Raw genomic sequence first — 15,845 nt, 5'->3', positions numbered from 1 at the left:
GGGGGGTTCGAACCATCAGAAGTAAACATTTTTCACAACTGTAGATTAAACTATGAAATTCGCTACAAGCAAATTGTTTTAGGTTTTGTTTCTTTTTTAATGATGAATTCAAAGGGAATTAATTTCTAGAGTGCAGCAGAATATTTTATTTTATTATTTTTATTATTTTATTATTCATATTTCTATACCACCCACTATCCGAGGACTCGGCTTACACCAAAGACAGTATACTAAATAGCATATTGCCCCCAACAATCTGGATCCTCATTTTACCCACCTCGGAAGGATGGAACCTTGAGCCAGTGAAATTTGATCCGCTTATCTACTGAACTAGCAGTCAGCTGAAGTAGCTGCAGTACTGCACTCTAACCATTGCGCCACCTCGGCTCTTGATATATATTTGTTAAGTTCGAAGCGCGGGAAAGGAAGAGACGGATTCCAGAACTTTTTCTCCAGAATTTCATCCAATCCGCGGTGGTCATGCAAATTCCTACGTACGTACGTACGTAACAATATTAGAGAACTATGCTGATTATTTATTGGATTCTGGCTGCAATTCAGCCAGATGATTGTCATCTATAAGGTCCTACTTGGACCTGTGGATCTATAGGAAAGTCTTCTGCCAATAGCCTTTGCCTGCCCAATAAGAAGTAGTAGGAAAGGCAGCTTTCAAATCTCATCCTTAAAAGAATGTTTCTATCAGAGACCATAAAGGCCAGAGATGAAATTCAGCCAGTTCGTACCGGTTCGAATGAACCAGAAGCGGAAATCATGGGTGGGCCTGGCTGCCTGCCCTGGTTCAATGACGTTCTATTAAGGTATGTTTTCAAGACTGGCCACATGCACAGAAGGCATGTGAGCAAGTAAAGCGCCTGTGCAGAAGGCACGTGCGGGTGCACGCAAAGCAAGCAGGTGTGCACGGGGCAAACCAGTGGTAAGAATATTGGAAACCCGCCACTAATAAAGGCATGTCTTCTCCCTAACTGCTACAGGCTTTTGGAAGAATGTTCTCTCTGAGGTTAGATTAGCACCAATTTTGATGCCATTTAGAAAAGCTATTAAGGCCTAGCTATTTCGTAAAGTCTTTGGAGAAACTGATAAAATCCCTCTCTTGCAGTATGTAAGTGATTGTTCTTAAGAGAGTTTTTTCAATGGGATGATGAACAGGAAAGTTGCTATTATTTGTCTGGTCTATACTTTTTATGTCGGTTGTTTTTATTTTAATCTTTGTATTATTTTGTAAACAGCTTAGAATCTCATTTTAACCAAGTGGCATATAAATAGTCTTACAGTAAATAAATATGTTCTTTTCTATTTGACTTATGAGTAGAGAAAGGAAAGGAGGTTAACCTTGGTCTTATAACCTTCATCTATATTTAACCAGAGATTTCAGATAATATCAGTTAGATTTCCTGGAAATATTTATATCATGTTAACCTGGAACTGTTTTTCTTTAATAAACTTTAATTTTTCTATCATGCTCCTACATAAGATCACTACAGAGTGAGACAAGGACAGATTTTGCTGTCTACTCAAAATATCTTTAGAGATAAAATTTGTTTTTCTTCTCATCAACAAAACTGCTGTTTGTACAAGTCTGAAAAAACAATTAATTGATTTGATTTATTTAATTTGAGGTACAACGGTGTGATTTTGAACATGAATATATGAGGGGGGAAAGTCAAAAATATTCTAAGTATTTCTTCTTCATTGTCCCATCCTGATGGAATCACATGATTTTACAGCACTCTGCCTTTCTCCTAAACCACCACAAAAATCCTATAATGTTTTCTAAGACAATATAACATAGTTCTACAAAATGCAAACATCATAACATTAAACCTATTTTGCTACACTAAAATTGTAAGTTAAAGTTCACAGGGAAGAAATAAAATCTCCCAGAAAAAAAATTGCAAAATCTCTATTTATAACACATCAGATAGAAAAATGCTCTAAGGGGAAAATGAATTTGGGACAGGGTACTAGTTAATGGAAGTTTAACCCTGAATTAAACTTGGAAAAAATGTGTAACTATATTATTTTCCATCTCATCAAATGTTACAAATTATGAGGTTGGGGATAGCATACAATTACTTATTTATTTATTTATTTATTTATTTATTTACTTACTTACTTACTTACTTACTTACTTACTTACTTACTTATTTATTTATTTATTTATTTATTTATTTATTTATTTATTTATTTATTTATTTATTTATTTATTTAGTCAAGCATGTATTCAATAACAGATATAAGTATAGACATAATTATGAATACATGAGATGGATACAAATAAAAGGGAACATTAGGACACGGATGGTAGGCACGTTGGTGTGCTTATGCATGCCCCTTAAAGACTTCTTAGAAATGGGGTGAGGTCAACAGTAGACAGTCTAAGGTTAAAATTTTGGGGGTTTTGGGATGAAACCACAGAGTCAGGTAGTACATTCCAGGCATCGACCAGTCTGTTGCTGAAGTCATATTTTCTGCAATCGAGTTTGGAGCGGTTTACCTTAAGTTGGTATCTATTGTGTGCTCGTGTATTGTTATGGTTGAAGCTGAAGAAGTCATTGACAGGTAGGACGTTGTAGCAGATAATTTTATGTACTATGCTTAGGTCAGACCGAAGGCGGCCTAGTCCTAAATTGTCTAAGCCCAAAATTTCAAGTCTGGTGGTATAAGGTATTCTATTGCGGGTAGCAGAGGACTCTTCTCGGGAAATATCTCTAGACTCTCTCAATTGTATTAATGTCCAATAAGCAGTTCCAGACAGATGAGCTGTATTCGAGAATTGGTCTAGCAAATATTTTGTATGCTCTAGTTAGTAGTACAATATTACCAGAGAAGAAGCTATGCAAGATTAGGTTAACAACTTTTAATGCCTTTTTGGCAATGCTGTTACAGTGAGCTCTGGCACTTAGATCATTTGAGATGAGTACTCCAAGGTCCTTGACAGAGTGAGGACCATCTACAAGGTTGTATCCACAATCCTCCAGCAAAAGCAAATGTATTTCAATATAGATCAGGAAGCATAATGCTTAAAATGAAACATAATGAAAATAAATTTAGATATAGGTTGAAGACAAAGACTAGATAACACTGAAGATGTTACCTACCTGGGTGACACAATGTCTGCAAACAAACAACCAAGCTCAGAGAGCATTGAGGACTCCATAAAGACTGTTATAGATGTGTCTTAAGTTGGATGTAAAAGAGCATACAAACAGATCCTGTGTGCATGTGACCCTCCAGCCTGGGTGCCAGCTATAATTGAGTCAGGACACATGGAGATTTTTAAAATAAAACTTTTAGAGAGCAATAAACTAAATATATAAAGGTTGGTGTGAAATACCCCTTTATCTGGCCATCAAACAGCTGATCAGCATCATATGTTTGTGTTTAGATCAACCCTTGATGACCTGATTTGCCCAGAGGCCCGTGCTACAATATTTAGCACAAAACTGCTGCATTGATTTGTGAAGTTCTTTGTACAACTCTATTGCAGTTTCCAATAATGAAGAAATGAATTTCAGAGCATCAACAGAAGATGTGGTAAATTGTATGAAAATTGCATGAGAAATAAAGGGCCATATAAACATAGGGTGAGAATGAGAACTGAAAATTGCCATTTGGGACATCAGGGTAGAAACTGAAGAGACTTTAGTATTTAGTAGAGCTGGGCACAAATAATCCTTCAAGATTCTCCATCAACTATGGCAAATAAATTGGATGGACAAGTCCTCTTAGGCTGCATAAATAGAGGATAGAATCAAGATCACATGAAGTGTTAATATCACTTTATAATGCCTTGGTAAGGCCACACTTGGAATGCTGCATGCAGTTTTGATCATCATGATGTAAAAAAGATGTTGAGACTCTAGAAAGAGTGCAGAGAAGAGCAACAAAGATGATTAGGGGACTGGAGGCTAAAACATATGAAGAATGATTGCAGGAAATGGGTAGTCTAGTTTGATGAAAAGAAGGAGTAGGGGTGACGTGACATGCCATAAAGAAGAGGCAGTCAAGCTATTCTCCAAAGCACCTGAGGGCAGGACAAGAAACAATGGGTGGAAACTAATCAAGGAGAGAAGTAACCTATAACTAAGGAGAAATTTCCTGACAGTTAGAACAATTAATCAGTGGAACAACTTGCCTCCAGAAGTTGTAAATGCCCCAACACTGGAAGTTTTTAAGAAGAGATTGGATTACCATTTATTTGAAGTGGTATAGGATTTCCTGCCTAAGCAGGGGGTTGAACTAGAATTCCTCCAAGGTCCCTTCCAACTCAAATAGGTCAGATAGTGACAGTAGTGCCATGATTTGAAGAAGGAGTTCCATGATGAGGCATGGGTGGGCAGTTTGCAGAATCCTGGAGGCTGCATATCGCTAGAGAAATGACTGTTCAGTGAAAGACAGGACTTTCAAACACCTTTCATTAAGTAAATGCAAAAATAGCATACTCTATTCAGAATAAGGTATTGAAACTCCAGAAAATAGCAGACATCTACAGAATGAAGGCAATGACTGTATCCAAACTGCTGGGCATCTTTTCTGATTCTTCACCTGTAGTACTTAACTCAGTGGTCAGGGATGCTTGAGGCATTTTTGTGAGGCTGAACTCCAGAATTACCTAAATATACATAATATCCAGATCAGCAGCCTCTTGGTGCTGCAGTAAAACATTTAAGTTTTGTAGGAACAAAAACCTAGCCATTATAAAATAAGTGTAAATCAAGAAAGTGTGTCAAGTCCGCAATTCTGTTTTTTGTAATTAATGTTAATAAGATACATGGGAAACATAGAGCACAGCAATAACATAAACTGGCAGATTATCAAGGCATAGCCTTATTTGCAATTATAAATCCATGAGCATGCATAAACATATGGCTTCAAGGAATTCATAACTGTAATATTGTATCCCAGGAGCATGGGTGTTGCAGCTATATTTGAATCCTTTAATTATTAGACTTAGTGGGAAAGTAGTTTGGTATGTTTAATCACAAATCATGTTTGGAATCATTTGCATGCATTAGTTCTCCAATGGCTTGACGATATGTGATATATACTAAATAATAACACAAGAGATGAAATAGTTCTAAAATAATTGTTCCTATGTTATGAAAAGATTTATCTGATGTCACTAGAAGCAAAACAACAAGCTTACTAAAATAGAAAGAAAATCATTTCAGAAATTTGTAACTGAAATGTGTTTTATAGAACAGTGTTTTGTTGCCACCAAGAAAAGAAGGTATGTTTACACCAGGGGTAAAATGCTACTGGTTCGCTCCGGTTCAGGCAAGTTGATAGTGATAAAAACTACCGGTTCGGGCGAACTAGTAGTTTAAAAAAAGCTACCGGTTTGGTCGAACCGGTCGTTAAAAAAAGCTACAATGTGACGATCAATTGTGCCACGCGGTTTGGCTTTACTAGAAAGCAGGATTTCCTGCTAAACCACACAGCACAGCTGATTCCCCCCTCGCTGTTCTACTTACCTTCCCAAGCCTCCTTTTGGCATGTACAGCGAGGGAGGGATCAGCTGTGCCACGTGGAAAGCAGAAAACCCTGTTTTCTAGCAAAGCTAAACTGCATGGCACAGCTAATCGTCAGATCGTAGCTTTTTTAACTACTGGTTCAACTGAACTGGTAGCTTTTTAAACGTGCAGCGCACATTTGGTGCATACTGTGCATGCGCACACCGTACACATTTGGTGTACATGCATGTGTGCAGCCCTGTTTGGTGTGTATGCGCATGCACAGTGCACATTTGGTGCACAGTGCACATGACGGCCAGCGAACCAGTAGCAAACTGATTCAGATTTCACCACTGGTTTAAACCACCATTGTTTTTCATTTTTCTCTCTTTTAAAAATTGTTGGAAAATAACCCATATTTCAAGCTACTTATCTCATGCCGGAGAGAAAAGAGAAAGTATCAGAATACTATCAATTTCCCTCTGGCTTACTTCCTTGGTTAATTCAGAAAGAGATGTGAAGCCACCCTTTTTTTACAGGGTCTACAAAAACAGCTAAAACTCAGAAGTTGGGAAGAAGCAGGAATTTCCTCCAGAAGAAAATGGCCACCTCTGGAAACCTCTGCAAAGCCCCAGGTTCAGACTGATGCACCTGAAAATTCTTCACTGAAATGGGACAGAGAGGATCCACGTCCTGCATACACTAGCATAAACTTCTGAATTCTTAACTTCGGTTTATTCTTAATAGTGAAAAGTATCATGAATAAGAGTTATGCATGGAATGAAGATCATTATACTGGAACTTATGCTGATGGTTGCTTCAGTTCAGGTTGTTCTTAAGGCTTTGATAGCTTTTCAGGTCCTCATAGGAACCACTTGGATGTGTGATTGAATTGGACTGGACTTGACTTGACTAAACAAGTGTCAATAATTGAAGGTATGAACACGGAGGGCTCCTCCCCCATGGAGAGGGCTCGTAACTTGGGTGTCCTCCTGGACGCACGGCTGTCTTTAGAAGATCATTTGATGGCCGTGGCCAGGGGGGCTTTTTATCAGGTTCGCCTGATACGCCAGTTGCGCCCCTTTCTAGATCGGGACTCCCTACGCACAGTCACTCAGGCACTCGTCACTTCCCGCCTGGACTACTGCAATGCTCTCTACATGGGGCTCCCCCTGGGGTGCACCCGGAGGCTCCAGCTGGTCCAGAATGCAGCCGCGCAGGGGATTATGGGGGCGACGAGGCTCTCCCATGTGACACCTCTCCTGCGCGAGCTGCACTGGCTCCTGGTGGTCTTCCGGGTGCGCTTCAAGGTGTTGGTGACCACCTTTAAAGCGCTCCATGGCTTAGGGCCGGGGTACTTACGAGACCGCCTTCTGCCACCAATAACCACCCACCGGCCAGTACGCTCGCACAGAGTGGGCCTCCTCAGGGTGCCGTCCGCCAGACAATGTCAGCTAGTGACCCCCAGGGGGAGAGTCTTCTCTGTGGCGGCGCCCACCCTCTGGAACAACCTCCCTCCAGAGATACAATAACAGACCTCCGGATTTTTCGTCGGGCCCTGAAAACCTATTTATCTCAACTAGCTGGGCTGGCTTGAGTTAAATTTTAAATTGATTTTAAATTGGATTGTTTTAATCTACGGCCAAAATATTTAATTATTTTAAACTGTTTTTAAATTTTGTATGTTCTGTTTTTTACTTTGGCTGTTCACCGCCCTGAGTCCTATTTGGAGAAGGGCGGTATAGAAATGGAAACAAATAAATAAATAAATAAACATGGATGGGAAAGAGAGTGAAAAAACGATCCCTGTTTGGGGAAAGATAATCCATGAATTCTGTTACCCTAAAATGTGACAGTTCATAGCTGAGCAGCTATTAAATCACATTCTTTTTCCTTGTTCTCAGAATGAATTGTCTTCACATTGCTTGAGGATTGGTAATAATTGGAAATAATCATGCTGAGGATTGGAAATAAAAGCAGCAGTGGTGGGTTGCTCCCGGTTCAGACTGGTTCGCAAGAACTGGTAGTAAAACCAGCGGGAGGCTCTGCCCACTGACCTGGATGTCATCATAGGCGATTTGCGCATGCACAGAAGAGCATGAGCACGCACGCATGGGCACGATGCGAACCAGTAGTAAAGGTAAGTAGAACCCACCCCTGAAAAGGAGGAGCCCTGGTGGTGCAGCAGACTGAAGCACTGTTATTAACACCAGCTGCCTGCAATTACTGCAAGTTCAAATCTCACCAGGCTCAAGGTTGACTCAGCCTTCCATCCTTTCTAAGGTAGGTAAAATGAGGACCCGTATTGTGGGGGCAATAAGCTGACTTTATATAAATATACAAAAGTATGAAGGCTAGTGCTTAACGCATTGTAAGCCGCCCTGAGTCTCTGGAGAAGGGTGGCATATAAATAAATAAATAAAAAAAAGCAGCCTCATAAGGCTTATATCTAAATAAACAGTTCTAACATGCTATTAGAATATAAGTAGATATCGAATACCTTCTTTATTCTATGGATCCCAATCAGGAAGGTACCATTTCAAATCTTAGATAGTTGGTTCACTACTAATACATGGAAAGACAAGGTAAAAATGTTGGAAAAACATATTTGGGAAGTATAAAGTCTCTTCTTCCAAACAGAAGTCCTCCAGATGGAGAGTGGAGTTTAAAAACCTCAGATGAATTTTTCATTCTATAAAATATCTAATGTGAGATGTTAACTAAATGGCAAGCCTCTGGGAATTTTGCATTATTTACCTTATTAGTTAATTGTAGGAGTTTTCCTCCCAGACTTGCTGGATACTTTGTCTTGCTCTGTTCTGTTTTCAAATATATTGTTTTCCTTGTCAAGCAAGATTAAGGCTTTGTTTAAACATTGCATCATAATGCTCCATTGTAAAATGTTAAGTAATGGTTCTATAAGATTGTATCTTTGTCCTTTCCTAGTTCCAAGTGCACTCTTTCCTTGCCCATTATGTTTTACTTCATTTAGCTAATGTTTTGCTGAAACAAATTCAAATCAAAACAAAGTTGTGCATACAACAATACCGTTTGCATCATACTTGTCTACGATCAGTCGTGGCATGGATGAGAAAGTCTATAACTCTTCTATCCAAAGGCATAGATGGTATATTTTACAATCTTTTAAAAATGTTCAGAATATATATTCAATATAAAATTCCATAGAATCTTTGACAGACAGGCAAACATTGCTTATTCATGTCAGTTGTCAGTTATAGTACCGATCAATACTGGCAGTGGTGGAATTCAAATAATTTAACAACCGGTACTCTGCCCTAATGACCAGCTAGGTAGGTGTGGCTGGGTGGGCATGTGACTGGGTGGGCATGGCCAACTCAACATCACTCACGTCGAGGGGCACTTCACCTCGCCTGGCCTCTCGTGACCACGGGGATGCTGCAACGATCATAAATGTGAAAAACAGTCATAATCACTTTTTACTGTAAAAAGTAACCAACTTTGAATGGTCACTAAATGAACTGTTGTAAGTCAAGGATTACCTGTACAAAAATACAAAAAGCTTCTTTACTTGCAAAAAACTGTTCTAAATTCCAATCATTAGATTAGAAATACCTGCAAGCCGGAGTTACAAATCAAGCAGGGTGTCAGAGCACCTTGAGGAATTAAAATAGTTAAAATGCAATGATAACTATCAGCAGCCAACTCTTGCTCATAAAGTGAAACCCTTTAATATAGAGGTCATTTAAGCTCTCCAGAAAGTGGCTGGGCATATTTGGGCTACAAAATGCTGAGTTAAAGAGACAAATTAACAAATTATATAGGGGATCCAGATTCAAGCCTTCCAAGTTTGTTAGAATCACAATAAAATTAATACACTGATTGATTGATTATATATTGAATGTATGCTTGTTTATAAAATAAAAACTTTTCAATATAAAAAAAAATAAAATAAAATAAAATTAGTACATGCCACAGATATCTAAATAAACTTCATGTCTGATGCCATGTTACTAAGCCTTATTATCATGAGAGAAAACTAAAATGAATTGGAGGAGCCACACCCCTACTTCCTTTTTTTAAAAAAAAATCTTACTATCAGTTAGCAATCATGAGCCTTGGTCACTCCAAAGCACTGCAAAAGCACCAAAGGTGTTTTTTCAAGAGGCAACTGGACTTTCTGGAAATCAAGAAAGTCCAGTTGCCTTTTGAAAAAAGCACCTTTGGGACACCAATGACCTGGATGACTGAAGAATCCCCATAGACAAGAGACTCCTGTGCTCATTGAACTGACAAAGCACCCTTTCACACCCAGCAGAAGCAATCCTTAGATCCATTTGCACCACTTGAAGATACCAGCTGGTCTCACTCACCTCACAAGATATCCTAAGGAAATCATCCAGATTTAAGGAAAGATCACATGCCCTCAGAAAGGCAGTAAAATAATCAGTACCAAGCTTGCATCCTGCCTCTTGGAAGTACACCCCAAAAGGACAGAGCCAGGAACCACTAAAACAGTGTAAAAAACTTAAAACAACCCTTCCCCTTTAAGAAAGTGAAGTCCCTAATAAAGCAAAGCAAAGTACCAGCAAAGAAAAAGAAAAAACCTCCAGAGAAGCTCAGGTGACATTAAGTCTTGGCATATTGCCAAGAACCTTTAGCTGTTACAATGTAGTAAGGCTTAACCAAGAGGCAATTTCTGTAAGCAGGGCAATAAAAATTAGGCTAGAAACAACACCAGAATGTTTCCTTCCTGCCTTCCTTACATGATTAGCCCTGTAAAGTGGAAAAAAACAAAAGGAGATTTCTTCCAACAACCGGTTCTCCAAACTACTCAGAAAGTTAACAAATGATTCTCCCAAATAGGTGCAAACCGGCTGAATCCCACCACTGAATACTGGGCAGAGTGGATAATGGAAGGATTCTTCTCTCCCAGGTTATTCCAAAGGTGCTTTTTCAAGAGCCAACTGGACTTTCTGGTTTTTGTTTGAAGATGCTTTGCTTCTCAGCCAAGAAGCTTCTTCACTCTTGGATGAAGCTCTGAGCCAAAGAAGCTTCTTGGATGAGAAATGTAACGTCTTCAAAGAAAACCCAGAAAGTCCAGTTGTCTCTTGAAAAAGCAACTTTGGGACAAACATGACCTGGATGACTGAGAATAGACATTTCTCCCAAGTTGTTACTCAGTTCCAAAGCTGATGATTTCAGCAGGAATATTCACCTCTGGAGGACTTTTGTATCTATTAGAACAAGGAATTGAAGATTTATATCTTCGCTATTATATAAACTTACCAAATTTTCCCTCCTAATTGGAATACAATTGTTTGCCAGAATACATTTGCAAGGATATAGACATGATTCACTGCACAACTGCCCAGAAAAATACACATATAAAGGGTTAGTGTGGACCAAAATGCAAAAGAGCATATTAGTTGCAAAATACAAACACACTAGGAACCGTATATATATATATAAAGGATTGATTAGGAAACCCATTTATAAAAACAACCCATTTTGACTTAACTTTCAAGCTGAGGCAGATTCACACTGAAGTTTGGTGAAACCAAAACTAACAAATGTGCCTCTTCCCCCCCTCCCGATAAACCAGAGATGAAAGTAAACATTCAATTGTATAATTACATAATTTTACCCTAGATCTAATAGTTGCTCCCACTGTAGATGTTAATGTGGATTACTTCCATGGCTGAAAATATGAAAAGCTGATTAAATTATGCTGTGGACCTTCCTGATCATTTTACCAAGTGGAACCCTGGATTTCCACTACAAAGTGGAACTGATGGCACAATTGTAAACCTTTGTTTTCACAGTCCTTTGTCCATAAGAATTGCTGGCTCTTTCCAAGGTCACGCTTATCTTGCAGTCAGAGTGGAAAACCAAATGATTCAGGAAAGCTCATATGGAGAGGATGAAGGCACCATCCTTTCCTCCTTGCCTACCCTGTATCTAATAATTCAAGGAACTCTGACTTCGAAAAAAGATGTTCCATTTAATTATGCCTTGTGTATTTTCCTAGTTCTTTTACAATGTGTACACATGTTATGAATTCCCTAATTCAACCAAATGTTGTGTAAGACAATATTTCATCAGATGTCTGTTCAAAAAAACACAAACCTCTTTTCCTTCTTCCCATCTCTCTTTCCACGCTATTCAGCATCTTATAAAACTGTTACCATGTCTTCCCTGTGCAATCCTTTTTTCTAAAAACAAACATATCAAATGTGTTTACTGTTCCTCTTTACTCTTCTGTTTTAACCCTTTAATAATTTTCTTGGTGATAGCCTCCCTTCCTCGGACACTACCTCAAAAATCAACTTAGAAACCTGGGTGTTTCAGAGGGGTTTGGTGATGAGGTAGAGTTGGGGGCATACATATCAGTGGTGGGTTCCTCCCGGTTCGGCCTGGTTCTGCCGAGCCAGTAGTGGTGACAATATAATGTCACCAAACCGGTTCTGCCCCCCATCCCCGCCCCCCCACCCCCCATCCCGCGTTATTCATACCTTGTATTTGGCCCCACCACCAATCTGTTGCTGCCTCCTGAGTCCCAGCTGATGGGCTATAAGGAAAAAAAACTGTTTAAACTCTTGCCACGGGGCTTCAAAGGGTGAATCAGTGGTAAAAGGCAGTTTGGTGGTAGACCAGTGCCTGCAAAAATAAATGGGTAGACCAGTGCCTGCAAAAATACATGAGTAGACCAGTGCCTGCAAAAATAAATGGGTAGACCGGTACAGCTCTGCAAGCAGTTAAAAGCCTGGTAAACCAGTACCTCTGCTAAATCCTAAAGAATTGTCACATGACCATCAAGTCACACCCACAAAATAAGCCACGCCCACAGAACCAGTAGTAAAAAAATTTAGAACCCACCCCTGATACATATGTTATGATGAGCAGGTATGAGCTAGATGTTTTTGTCCTTGGTTCTTTATGTTTTTGACTTTATTTTGTACACAATATTTTGTAAATTGCTCAGACACTTTGGACTGAAGCAGCATAGAAGCTGGAAATAAATAAATATTGCATACCTGCATAAATAAATAATACTGTTTGCCCTTTCAGTACCTTTTCCATGTTGTCAATTATATTTTTCTTTGGAAATGGGCTGAGAAAAATTGTATAGTATACTGTATCACAAACAACTGCATCTGCAGGATTGGTCAAAGATATATTTGTCTCAAGGAAAAGAACAGAATAGTGCATACACAATTGGTTTGGCAGTTTAATCTTATGGTAAGATTTATTTTCTAGTGAAGAGATAAAAAGTTCATGCGGCCAACTCTTCCTATAAAATGGTGCTAGGTTGCTGGGAATTTTATTTTCAGTCCCTTTTTAAAGCTTCCCAATATTTATTTCATAGCCATTGTGTACATGACCTGATACTCTTAATGTTCTCTCAGCAAAGAGCTCCATGTACAGAAACCATTCTCTTAATCTATGTAAGTTTAAGAGAGTTAATCAATGTATCCCTCTTAAACCACACACAAGGATTGGAATAACCAAGCCCAAGAATAATTGTAAAAAAGAATAAAGCTTTAATCTGAAAAACACTTAGGAAGAAAAAAGCAGTTCAATCTTACGCATCTTTATTCCGAACTGAGAATTACTGTCAGTTATTGCCAATTACAATATAAGAGACCATACTAGCAAAACATGTTTTCTCTCTGTGTAGTTCTCAACAAGAAAGTCATTTATTAGTAACAGGAAGTCAAAGAGCAGCATACATATGAAATGTAAGAGTCCAATGAACCCAAAGAATTAAGAAGCTTCTTCTGCTGCTCTTCAATTGAAATATGTGGGTTTAAACTGCTTAACACTGGCCAGTTCTTGCCTAGTTTATATAAAAGTAACAATAACTCAAATACCAATAGAGGATTAAAATGTTCCACCCTTGCTTTAGGGAAAATTTCCAGTGCTTTTGGTCACTTTAGAACTTATTTTGAAACTCAACTTGGTAAAAGGAGATTACTTCATCCACAAGGAATCCAAATTGATTTCATGCAAGCTTATATTTTTAAAAACTTACAAAGCAAAGCCAACCCCTATATTTTGGGACATTGCAAAAATACATTCATAGCTAAGTGAACAGATATGAATCTGTATCTGAATAATTTGTATCTAAGGGAAATCTGTTGTAAAGGATTTGTAGTGTAGTGAGCTATCACACTGGCTCAGGAATTTTAGAATCATCCTAAAATTATTCTAAAATGAGTTTATGTAATCCTCTAGTATTAACAACCATGGATCACTTTCCCAGCTTTTGCTAGATACCTTATGGCTCTAAAATTCATTGCGGTACAGACCGTATGCTGTATTTTGCAATAAGAAATTATCTATTTGAATGCATTCTACATTTGAGACACTTTCACTGCAAGACAATTTAAAGATTAGGCAAAGTAATCATGGGTCTTGTAGTTGTCAATCAACAGAGAGCACAACGTGGCAAAGCACGCACAATACCTTTCTTATTTAGGGTGATCTATTTCTGTTTATATTGAAATGATAGTAAATGTTTCTACATTTACATCTATAAATCAGTACATGCACATTTTATGTTCATCTGTGCTTAGTGATGTTGGAAGGCTGAAATATTAGCATCCACAAATATGTCCTCTTATATGAATGGTATGTATCACAAGATACATGTATATGAATGGTATGTATCACATGTACCAAACTTATATTTTGGGTAACAGGAAAGGATTTTTGAACTTACATATACTTACAGACAGATTAATTAATAGTAATTTCTCTCTAGCATAATCGGTTGCAGCCTTTATTTAAGAGGTTAACAAAAATGAAATGTTTTCATAAACTTACCACCCTTCAGCTTGCCTTCAATTGATAACAAACTGAATTTTTGTTATGTAAAAGAAAACAAAATTGTGTGAATTTCTAGCAAAATAAACACATTGAGCTAATGCATTTGTTGGTTTTAGTACTCCGCCTTTTCCAACTTCTCGGCCTTGCATTATTCTTTATCATTAGTTTTAATATCTGTTTTCTATTGTTCCAAATTGCAGGACATAAAACAATAAATTTCAGTTACAAGAAGGCAGAGCTTGATTGAATATTTAAAAAAAAAAAAAAAAAACACTTCCTAACAGTAAGAGCAATTTAATAGTGGAACCTATTGCAAGGGAACATAATACTAGCTGCTTATGTTTAAGTAAAGGCTAGATAGTATCTCTCATGGATGATGTAATTTGAATTGCCCCCTGAGCATGAGATAGATAATACTGAGCAGATATTGGTTCTAAGCCAGATGTGATTCAATAGAAGGCTATTTCTAAATGGCACTGTGTCCATCAGAAATGTAATAATGAATATTTATCATTTTTATAGTTATACAAAACCTTATCACATGACTATTATTTGTAAACAATTGATTACCTGATTAAATACCATCTAGTTGGTGTTATGAGTTTTTATAAACATTGAAAATTCTCAAAATAATATATTGAGGGATATATTACATACAGGTAGTCCTCAAGTTACAACCATCATATAATGATCATTCACAATTATGACGACTTTAGTATGAGTGCTTTACAGCACATAAGGCACTTATGGACATCATAAAATGTCATGCTGCTGCCCCCAGTCACATGACTCATTGCCAAGTGCCCTGCGATCATGTGATCGCTATTTGCTATCTTCTCTGTTGGTTTCCCCAGAAAGTCAATGGGAAAGTGTCAGGGAAGATTGTAAATGGAGGGGATGTTGAATTTAAGGTCTGTTCCCTCAGTGCATCAAGGAATTTTTCCCTCTTCTTCATGCAGTGAGTGGAAATGAGCAGACCTCGAATCTGATGAAAACACAAGCGAATGGCAGTGTTCTGGCCTTCTAGAAAGATGGTATTCACTAGCATTTTCTTCAGATTTGAAGTCTATTACTTCAACAGGTTAGGGGATTTTCAGATGAAAATGAAGGATGAAATCCCTTGGCACACTTGAGAAATTGACCTCAAATCTGAAGAAAATGCTAATGTAGATCATTGTTTTTATAACTGTTCTCCTCAATGAGGCCAGATATGTTGAGAGGCCTGAACCTTCTCCCTGCACCACTATGCCGGGGAGAGCCAGGCCATCTCCTTTGTGCTCTGCTTTACAATTGCAACTGGGAGAGATTATGGTTGTTGAGTGAATCAGTCACATGGCATCTTGCTTAATGTCTGCTTCACTCAATGACCAAATATTCCAAGTTTCATTGTAGTCTTAAATAGAGCACCACCTATGTAATAAATACTATTAAAATCATAATGTAACATTTATCACAGGGGTGAAATGCTCCTGGTTCGGACCGGATCGCCCAATCCAGTAGCGATGGCTGCAGCTGGTTCAGAGAACTGGTAGCAAAAATCCCTACACACACCCCCCCCCA

Source organism: Pantherophis guttatus, chromosome 1, assembly GCF_059756535.1.
Source record: "Pantherophis guttatus breed Tessera chromosome 1, ASM5975653v1, whole genome shotgun sequence".
In the NCBI taxonomy this organism is placed as follows: domain Eukaryota; kingdom Metazoa; phylum Chordata; class Lepidosauria; order Squamata; family Colubridae; genus Pantherophis; species Pantherophis guttatus.
This window is presented reverse-complemented; position numbering follows the sequence as displayed.